We start from the raw sequence: 11,043 nt of genomic DNA on the forward strand, positions 1-11,043 counted from the left end.
CAAGCTTTAAAAGTTTTAGACACATCATCACGTTTGAAGTGTAAACCAGCAACAGTTTCCTAAATACTTTCCCACCCCCAACAAAGTCATTAAGAGATCGTTGCTATAATTCCAAATATGGGGCCCCTTTCCTCTCTCTTACCTGAGTAGATTGAGGATCTAGAGGAGGTCTGCGTAAGTGGACACTCAACATGCATGTCCAAACACAGGAGAGTAGACTAGGAAATGCTCTTTATTTATTCTGTTGTAGTGCTTCACAGGCTCCTTGACAAACGTTAGCTACGCCACTGTTCCTGCTACAGATTCTTGTGCTTCTGGTACCACAAGATTCCCACTATGTCATAGCTCACTGAAGGCTATTTTGGGTCCGCTGACTAGAGCCATGAACACTGAGCCTTTTGTGCAAAATATCGGAAGAGCATGCTGGTGGTGGAGCTTAGTCTGGGCTGAAAATACAGACAGCTCCAGCAAGTAGTCTGAGCTGATTGTTGTTTTCGCCTTTTTCTTGACCACAAGCAGCAGGAAAATAAAGTACTTATTGGCTTGAACCGATAAGGAGGGGATTCAAATTATGTAAGAGAATTCTGGAAGTGGAAAGGACATGCCCTCTGCTCAGGGATTAGCTGATGAAACAAATGGTCCATTCAAAACAAGCCCCCAAAGTTCCCCAAGAGGGAAAGAGCATTTCCCCTGTGTCGCTCTGCCTGCTGGCTGTTTCTTAATTCAGTCATTTCTATTCAGGAATCAAGGAAAATGCAGGAGGAGAGAGTAATGTCTCATTTACGTTTGAAGGCTGCTTTTGCAGCATGCTTTATTTACTAGCTAAAAATACCTGTTATTTACATATCTGCTTGGATTATGTTATGAAATAGTTATTGTGTAATACAAATTGCCTCTTCATGATGTTCTAGGTAGTTTACTCAAGATGTTTTTAGTTAAAAATCATGCTTGAACCAATCAGACTTGGATGAAAAATAATATGACCTGTCTTTCAAATGATTATTGATGCCTAAAGATATTTTTCAGGTCAACTATGCAATTATTGACAACAGAAAACTGCTAATCTCAGGAAATGCAGAGCTCCTATGTGTGCAGGAGAATCTAGCACTGCCCGGCCTGCACCTTCTCACATGTTGTTTGGTCTGAGTTCATTGTTGTGGCCACGGTGTCTGTCTCTATTTTACAGGATCTTTTTTTTTTTTTTTAGCTGAACATTTTTTTTCCACTGAGGTTTTTTCTCTCTTGATAATGTGTCCAACGTACATAAGATGAAGTTATTCCCTCCTTGCTTTTAAGGAGCATTTTGGCTGTATTTTTTCCATGACAGGCATGTTTGTTCTTCTGGAAGTGCCCATGACTTTCTTTTTTTTTCCCCCCACCTGATTCCAATTTTATTATCTGCTGTCCAATTCCCCAACTTCATCACTGATAAACCATTGCAACAGTTATTGTCTCAATGCATCACTCCTTCTGTGCTTCATAAACTGGGGAACCATCTATTGATTAGTCCGTTTGTGGTAGTACAAGTTTTGTGTCAACTTGGCTGTCTCAGTATTCTCAAAGCTCTGGCAGTTAAGATCTTGTAAATCATTCATAATGAGATGTCCTTGAGGCTGTGGCCTTCTTCCAACAGCAATAGACACTGTGGAAAAGCTTGCTTGCTTTTTGCTGGGTCTAGATCCTTCATCTTACTCTAACTTTTGGTTCTTTGGACTTCAGCCAGTGGCCTGCTATATTGTCTGTTGATTCTTTTTTAAAAATCATTTTATTAGGGGCTCACACAACTCTTATCACAATCCATACATACACCAATTGTGTAAAGCGCATTAGTATATTCATTGCCCTCAGTGCCCATGACTTTCAATATATTACCCTAACACCATAATTCAAATGTAGTAAAACTTCCCCAGTCTCCTTTTATCATTGTGAAACTTTCACATGCATACACATATGAGGTCATTGATAATACCATGATTTGGGTCAGCCTCCCCTTTACCTTCAAACTGATATCTTTGTTCTTTATCACTTTTGGTGAAGAAGTCTTATGCAACAGATTTGTCCAATATAATACACAGTTTGCTTCATTCTCTGCTTCTTTCATGAGCATTGATTGTCCAGTCCAATACAATTGGTAATATACTCAGGCTTTCAGGTTGATTGCTTCTTATCATAATTGCAGAAGGATGGTTGGTATGTTAGTCTGGATACTTTAGAGAAACAAATCTACAAAAACTCATGTATAGGAGAGAGTTTTATATAAAGGTTAAGTGCACATCAAAAAAACATCCCAACCCTGTGCTCCCTAAGCCCACATGGCCAAGATTAACCCATCTGTCCGATACCAATCCACAAATTCCTCCTCCATCTCACAAAACACACACCATGACACAGACTGTCATAGGAAAGCTGAATCAGTGAATGTGTAAGCATATCAGCGCTGGCAAGGACTACACACGGCTGCTCCAGGACCCAGTGCTGCATCGCAGTAGGTCCATGCAGCTTCTCCTCGGGGATGTCTTGCAGCTAAAGCAGGAACTGGCTAAGGCAGCTGCACCCTTGTCTGATCATCAGAAAGCAAGAGACCCAATAACAAGAAAGGCGAGGCTCACCGAGCCATTTCTCTCTCCTCCCTTCAATTAACCCCCTATGTGTTTATCAGCCAGGTTGGCACAATAAACTTCAACTAACACAGTTGGTAAGGGATTAGAACCAGGTGAGGGGGAGTAGAAAGAGTATGTGAAGTTAGATTCATGATTCCCTTCTTCTCAATTCATAAGAGTCCAATTTAATATTAGTTGCTTGCCTAATCAGCATAGGTGGCTTTGTATAAGCAGCAAACAAACAAGTCGTTATTGAGTGCTATTGTGGAAAGGATCATATTTTTAGCTGGACTATGGTCAGGTGTGATTAATTAAATGTGATATGCAGAGTGAATGAGTTGTAATAAATTAACATGACCCTTCTCACCATAATTCCTTATGTGATTATAATTCTGAACTCTGTACTCCTGTTATGATAATCCCACTTTGGAGGGTTTTTTTTACTATACTAATTTACTATACTAATTGCCAAGATTTGGGTGGGTTTAAATCCTGGCTTTCATAGAGAGTGTGAACCAAATCACACCCTTTTCCTTGGGAGTATCTTTAAATCCTTACCTTAGTAGAAAGTATGAACCAAACCACACCCTTTGTTTCTTTGGGAGCATCTTTGAGTTCCTATCTTAGTACAAGGTGTGAACCAAGCCACATCATTTTTCCTTGGAGTCATCTTTAAGTATCTACCTTAGTAGAAAGTGTGACTTGAGACACAATCCTTTGTTTTCCTTGGATGGAGTATATATATTGGTAACAACTTACAGTTCTAAAATACAGCACATTACCTGGAAAGCCATAATTCTATTTCCTTCATGAGCTTTGGTAGAGGCAAAAATACAGTCAAGAGGATATTAATCACATTTACATTGATTTATTTAAGACAATAATTCTAACATTTGGTGGATTCATATCACATTCATTTTTAATGAAAGAATATTAATAGTTTTTATCATTGATAATGGTCTATATAAACGGACATGTTCTCATGATCTGCTCTTACATGACAAATACCAAGAGTAACAACAACAAAACAAAAGAAATTAAATTTTAGATGTAATCTTTGATTACATTTCTTTCAATCAAACAAACAAATTTATTTCAATCAAACAAACAAACAAACAAAAAAAGTTGATATTTTACAATAACAAGACCAAAGAAAAGTAATCTTAAACGACTGCATCTTTCATTTTATTTTTCTAGTTAATTATCTAAGAGGAAGAAACCAAAAGGTTCCTTTCTAAATCTTCTACTCTCTCATTGACATGAACAAAAAGAGAGAAATGCAAGGCTTTTAGATTAGTCTGGGTAAACTAGAGAAACAAGTCTATGGACACACAAATGTGTTTAAGAGAGAGTTTTATATACGAGAGGAATTGAACATTGAGAAAACATCCCAACCCAGTCCAATCCAAGGCCATGAGTCCGACATCAGCCCACATGTCTATAAAGTCCTCTTCAGACTCACGAAACACATGCAATGAAGCCAAATGCAGGACGATCACAAACCAGTGGACAGAAAGGCTCTGGGTCCAGTGGCGTTGTAAGCATCTCAGCACTGGCAGGGGTCTCTCTGTGGCTTCTCCAGTTTCAGAGGTCTGATTGCAGTTATGTGGCTTGTCTTCTGCAATGTCTCCCAGGGAGTGTCAGAGAGAGAAGTGTCTTCTGCCTCCAAGGAGAAAGTACCAGATTTCCCAGAATTCTCAAGAGAAGGTCATGCCCACACAGAAGTCTCATTGGCTATATCCAGATTGACAGCCTAGACTCCACCTCTACACTCCTAATCCTTAAATTGACATTAGATTACATGACTGCCACATGTGTGAATTCATTTAACTGAGATTTCTCACCCTTACTTGCCGAGTAGAAAAAAACAGAGAAGCTAAATCCACTGCCATGGAGTCAACTTGAACTTCATGTTATTGATTAGAACCGTTCTATCAGGTTTCTTCTCTGTAATCTTTGCAGTTGAACCTGTCCATAGAACAGGAAGCAGTCAAAATAGAGGATACTGCAAAATTTAAAATTAGGAAATATATGAGTCAGGGTTGTAGGATATAACCATATTTATTCAATCTGTGAACTGAACAAATAATCTAAGACTGAACTATACAAAGAAGAACATAGCATCAGGATTGGAGGAAGACACGTATCCACCTGTGATATGCAAATGACACAATCTTGCTTGCTGAATGTGAAAAGAGCCTGAAACACTTATTGATGAAGTTCAAAGATCACAACCTTCAGTGCAGATCACACTTCAACATGAAGCAAACAAAAGTCCTCACAACTGGACAACCATCGTAACAAATACTTGAAGTTATCTGGGATTTTATTTTCCTAATGTCCATTATCAATGATAAAGACTATTAATATTCTTCCATTAAAATAAACATGCATGGAAAGAGAAATCATGAAATCAAATGACATGTTTATTGAATCAGACAAAGCTGTGGCAAATGACCTCTTTAAAATGTAAAAAAATATGAAGTATCACTGTGAAAATTAAGTGCACCTGCCCCAAGCCATGGCTTTTTCATTCACCTCATATGCATGGTGGCTCATGAATAAGATAGAGAGAAGAATGATTATATATTGATTATGGTGTTGGTGAAGAATGTTTAATGTACTGTGAATGGCCAGAAGAATGAACACATTTCTTAGTTGTTCACTCATAATGCTCCTTTGAAGAGAGCATTACATGATATACCTCATGTGCTTTAGACACATTGAGAAGGGCCCGTCTCTGGACAAAACTTCATGTTGGGTAAAATAGAGGAGCAGATAAAAAAACAAAAAAACCTCAACAAGATCAACTGGACTCAAACAAACAAAGGTTGCCGGTAGGATGCAAGACTGAGGAGGGTTCAATCTGTGGCACACAGGTGGCTATAAATCAGAAACAATGGGACGCACCCACAGCCACGGCAACCTTTGAAGGAGCACATTGTCAGGCCTTTCTGTCTGGAAGACATTTGGTGGATTTGAATCACAAACCACTTGCTCCTAATTGGACGGCTTTCTTCTAGCAGGGAGACAACAGAAGCTTGCATTATTTTCTGTGTAAATGCATTATTGAGGAGCGTGACACTAAGTGGGGCAGGAGGGGGGGTGGATCAGGTAGCAAAACAGGCAAAGGTACTCGAACCTTATGGAATTATCCATCAAGGTAGAAAGACTGGGCTTTCTGCTTTCTGCTCCCATAAACAATTGCAGTCTTGGAATCCCACCTGGGGGCTGCTATGACTCAGCAGGAATCCACAGCAGTGAGTTTGGTTGGTTTGGGACCTACTGATAAGGAACCCTGGTGACACTGTGACTGAATGCACAGCCACTAACCAAAATGTTAATGGTTTGAGTGAACCAAGCCACTCACTGGGAGAAGAGTGCTGGTGATATGCTCCTGTAAACATTATGGGGCGGCTCCACACTGTCATGTGAGGTCATCATGGGTCATAATTGACAGAATACCTTCCAATTGCAACAGCATGTGCAAATGGTTCTGGGCCATTGGGACCATCTGAGAAGTTATATGAAGACCTTCAAATGGCTGAGGATATAAAGAAAGGAGCATTTTTCTATGGACTCTCATATCCCATGGGTCGAAGATGTACCTTGTTGTGTTTGTCAACTCCCACGTATTCTGGACTTTCCTGCCTAAGGCTGAGTGGCTTTCATCTATGATCAATCCAGGCAAGGAGATCCATAAAGAAAACTTTTGAGAGGCAAAAAACACGAAGCACAAAATGTTGGCTTGTATTTGTGAGAGCCTGGCTGAAGGAGTGGCTGAACTGAAAGAGCATTCTTTAAGGAAAACCATAAGAGGAGACCAGTACAGTTCTCTTAATGTTTGCTCTTACAGCTGGTTTATATGATTTCCATTCTGAATAAGTGTTCTAATAATATCTAGGAACTGCTTATAACTTTTCAAATAGGGAAAGAAACCCATTCTGAATATGATTGATTTCTACCCATGGGTTTATTGGCAAAACAGTGAGAAATGAGGCCACAAGACCAAATATCAATTGGACTCATAGCAACCCTATAAGACAGAGTAGAATTTCCCCCTTTGGGTTCCCAAGGCTGTTAATCTTTACAAGAGCAGAAAATCTCATCTTTCTCCCTTGTAGAAGCTGATGGGTTTGAACTGCTGACCTTGTGGTTAACAGTGAATTACTGTAACCCTCTAAACATTTTTAACTTGGAAGTAGGTGCTATTTCTCAAGACACATAGGAAATGTAAGGTCATGAATACCTTTACTAAATATCCTTAATTCTATTTTGGATACTTTTGGAAAACATTGATGAACATAAATTAGGATGAGAAACAAAACAATACTGGTTTGGAGATTCTAAAAAAACGCCTATTTCTTTTTCTTTTGTCCCACTTGAGTTACTACGTAAGTTGTTGGAGATGGGCTTAGGAGATTAAGATGGGTTTAGGACTTAACCTCCCAGTCATTTGATTGAAATCAAATGAATGATTGCCATAATTCATTTAGCAATACTTTTTAAGTCAAATCTAGGTTTTGAGTACATATTTTCCAATCACACAGCTTTTAGGACAAAGTTTTAAAATGGAAAACCACAAGCTAGAGAAACATCTATTTTAAAGAAAGTAATAAAGTAATGGTAGGAGACACTCTTGAGTCACAGCTCCAACAACTGAAGTGCCCCGTTGAACAGCGGATATCAACTCAAGCATATCTTAGCTGACATCTGATGGATTTCGGTTGAAAACACAGATTACTAGAAAGATGTCTACATGTGCTTCATGAACTAAGCAAACACGTTCAGCTCTATGAAGCACAGCAAGCTATGGATAAGATTGCAATGCATAGTAATTCCAAAAGAATTCATTGTGCTGTTGCACAACCTAGCCAAAGACCGAGAGAAAGTCCTTGAAACAGAACAAGGGCATACAGGAAGACTTAAAGTCAGGAAAGAGCACACCAACACCTGTGACCCAAGAATTGTAAATTATACAATCCAAATTCAAACGAGCCAATAGCATCAGAGCTTAAAATGTGCGATTCTGGTTGGCATTGGAAGCCCATAAAATATCTGCAGAATCTACAGGAAGCAATCCTCCGGTGATTCTCTCTCACCATAAATGAGGGATGGGAACAAACTGGTGATCAGACAGAGACTATTGGAGACACTGTTATAATACATGAAAATGATAAATCTGACTTGAATGGTCAAAACCATGTTTGATCTCCCCTCTGATCCATGTTGGGCTTGATCTGCTTTTTAATATTTCTTGTGATTTTTTTTTCATGTTTTATTTTGTCATTGTGAGTAGCCTTCATGAATCCTTGTTATGCGTTTTTTCCTATATGTTTTTCTGTATATGAAATCCAGGCTACATGAACCTACAGAAACAACAACTAGAATATGAGTTCCGGGGGGTTAAAGTTGAGGAGGGGAATGGGCAGGGTAAGGGGAAGCTGCTATCAAGGAGTTCAAGAGGGGAGAATATGTTTTGGAAATGATTTTGATAGCAATTGTACAACAATACTTGATGTGATTGAAATATGGGATGGTATGGTGTCTGGATTCATTCCCAATAAAATAGTTTGGGAAAAAAAGAAAAAGAAATAAATCCAGAAAATTGGGAAAAATATGCATCTTTGTTGTAGCCTTTAAGGCTTAATCAATTTGTGTACTGAGCAATTAATCTGGAACGCTCAACACCAAGTTTTAAACATTATTATTTTTGTCTTAACTCTAGAATCTCAATTTTGACAGAAAGCAAAATTATATCCTAACATCTATATTGCATATAGTTTTCTGTGAATCACAAATATAATCCAAAATATCAATTTTAAAGACCAGAGACAGCAAGCATAAAACATTGAGGGATAGTCCTCTGATGGAAACAATCATAAGGATTATTTTAAACAGTTACATCATGTTTCAGTCAGAGAAATTAGAGATCCTCTTAACAACATCTGCAAACAGTGCTCTAGATAATGCACAATATGTTCAGATCTTCATTTTTATAGATTAGGGACATAAATGAAACATTTCATTGATATATTTTGTTACAAATCATATTTGCTCAGTTTAGGTCAAGGACAATTTTCTGCATCAATAAAAAGAAAATAATTTTTCTCCATGTCTTAAATGCTGTAGATGATTTCATTGAGTGAGTCTCACACCTTACTTGCTTTATCATTGCCATGTAATAAATTAGGTGGCCATTTTTTCCCTTGCGTTTTTCACTGTAACACACCTTGTGTGGTCACAGTTTTTATTTCTTTACATTTATTATAAAGTGTTTTTAATGTATATCATGTTAACAGAAATATAGATAATAAGAAGAGTTATTATTTAGCTTGGATTGATACAAAACAAAAGATCACCCAGGTCCTTTAGGAACATTCAATTTCTCTATTATTTAGTCAGCTTTACATAATTTTACATTGAAGCACAGTATCTGTAGAGAAAAGTGTGCAAAGAATTACTTTAGAGATCTATAAATTTACGTTGAAGGAATGCATGCATAATTCCACACTCTCTAAACAAAATAGAAATATTTTTAGCAACTCAAGAACATTTTCATGCTCCCCCTTGATCACTATCCCTCCATTCCTCCAGAATAAGTACTATTCTTACCTTTACAATGCAGTTGTAGAAAACTTCAAAATTTAGAACAGGATGAAATATTATAAACTTCAATGTGACTGCATTCTTTTGCTCATTATTATTCTTGTACCTATATGACGATTTATTCATTTGTTTGTGGCTCAATATTTGTTTTCCAGTTTTCAATCATTTCAGAATAATTGCAAGTAATGCTGCTATAAATATATCAATATATATTTTGAAATATGACACTTTTAGTGAGATTTAATCTATATACTATACAATTCAACCCTTTAAAGTGAGAAGGAAATATACTATTTTCAAGAATAAACACTAAGGTGTCCTTGATGTTTAAAATAGAGAGAAGTGTGGGGACAAGACCAGAGAAAGGAGGTAGATTGTATATGATTTTCTTTGCCAATTTCAGTTACTGGATTTTATAAGGACTGTGAAGGGAAGTCATGGGAGACTAAAAGTTTGATGGGTCTAACTTACATATCGCATATATAATGATAGGGATATAGGTCTATGTACACATGTTTAAATATTAAGCATCAAGGTAGCAGACCAGCATTGGGTCTCTACTCAAGTACTCCCTCAATGCAAGAACACTTTGTTCTAATAACCTGGCATTCTGTGATCCTGACCTTCTCAACACGATCACTGAAGTCAATATGGGTGTATAAGCAAATGTGGTGAAGTAAGCTGATGGTGCCTGGCTACTAAAAGATATAGCATCTGGGATTTTAAAGGCTTGAGGCTAAACAAGCAGCTATCTAGCAGGGAAGCAACAAAGCCCACATGGAGGAAGCACTCCAGCCTGTGCGATCATGAGGTGTTGACGGGGTAAGGCATTAGGCATCAGAAGACCCAACACAAATATGTCAATTCAAATGATGGCAGTCTGGGTGGAGACCCAAAGTCCATCTGTAGATAATTGGACATTCCCTCATGGGAGGGTCACAAGGAAAGAAAGAGTTAGCTAGGGAGCAGCACAGCACCAATGGAACACACAATATTCCTCTAGTTCTTTAATGCTACCTTCTTCCCAAGATCATGTCCCTAGTTCTACCTTAAAAATCTGGCAAGACCTGAGCATGTACATCGGTATAGATAAGAGCTCTCAAAACATGGAATCCAGGACAGATGAGCCCCTCAGGAAAAGCAATGGGAATAGCGATACTATGAAGGTAGGGGAAAGGGGGAGAAACTGGGAGCCGACTGTAATGATGTGTAACAACCCCCCACCCTCCACAGGGGGACAAATAACAATAACATGGATGAAGGGAGATAGCAGGTGGTGCAGGATGGGAAAGGGGATAGATACACGGTATGTTCAGAGCTACAGAGAAATTCAGCAAATTTTTTTGCGTGGTAATGACCTTATGAAGTGGTAACTGCTGGTGAGGCAATTTTGTCTCCAAGGAGAAGACACTAATTTCAGTTATGTTCAATCAGAGTTTCGTGGAAATGCAAGAAGGGAAGGCATGCCAGGATCCAGGCAGACCAAGGAATCTAGAAGGTCATAGTTTTCACTCTCAGAATCCAGAAGTGACTCAGTTCCCTAGTGTCACTGCCGTCACTCATTGTGCATAGCTGACAGCATCGCAGCAACATACATGCCAGTATGAAGGATTGACTAACAAGAGGTGACCTAAACAATGAGAAAATCAATCTGTTTGTTTATTTTTGCTAGAGGAGCACTAGTGAATTGTGAAAATTTCCCATCATTACCTCTGCTTATTTATAAGTACATTTATGTCTGATTGTGACATCTGTACATTTTTTTGTTTGTTTCTTTCATTTTTTATTAAATAATTGTATCAGGGGCTCTTACATCTCTTATCACAATCCATAT

At 38.2% G+C, this 11,043-nt stretch overlaps 1 protein-coding gene across 1 annotated transcript in view; it reads right to left on the bottom strand.

The window, feature by feature from the left end:
- The window catches only part of CDH19 (cadherin 19), an 81,017-nt gene extending 80,758 nt beyond the window's left edge, over positions 1-259 (bottom strand). Inside the window, exon 1 of the mRNA XM_004703040.2 lies at positions 143-259. The gene's annotated coding sequence lies outside the window, so the exon portion shown is untranslated. The remainder of the gene's footprint in view (positions 1-142) is intronic.
- Positions 260-11,043: the final 10,784 nt, after the last annotated feature.

This window comes from Echinops telfairi, unplaced genomic scaffold (assembly GCF_000313985.2).
Source record: "Echinops telfairi isolate 266 unplaced genomic scaffold, ASM31398v2 ScPeMD7_7400;HRSCAF=8409, whole genome shotgun sequence".
NCBI classification, from domain to species: Eukaryota; Metazoa; Chordata; class Mammalia; order Afrosoricida; family Tenrecidae; genus Echinops; species Echinops telfairi.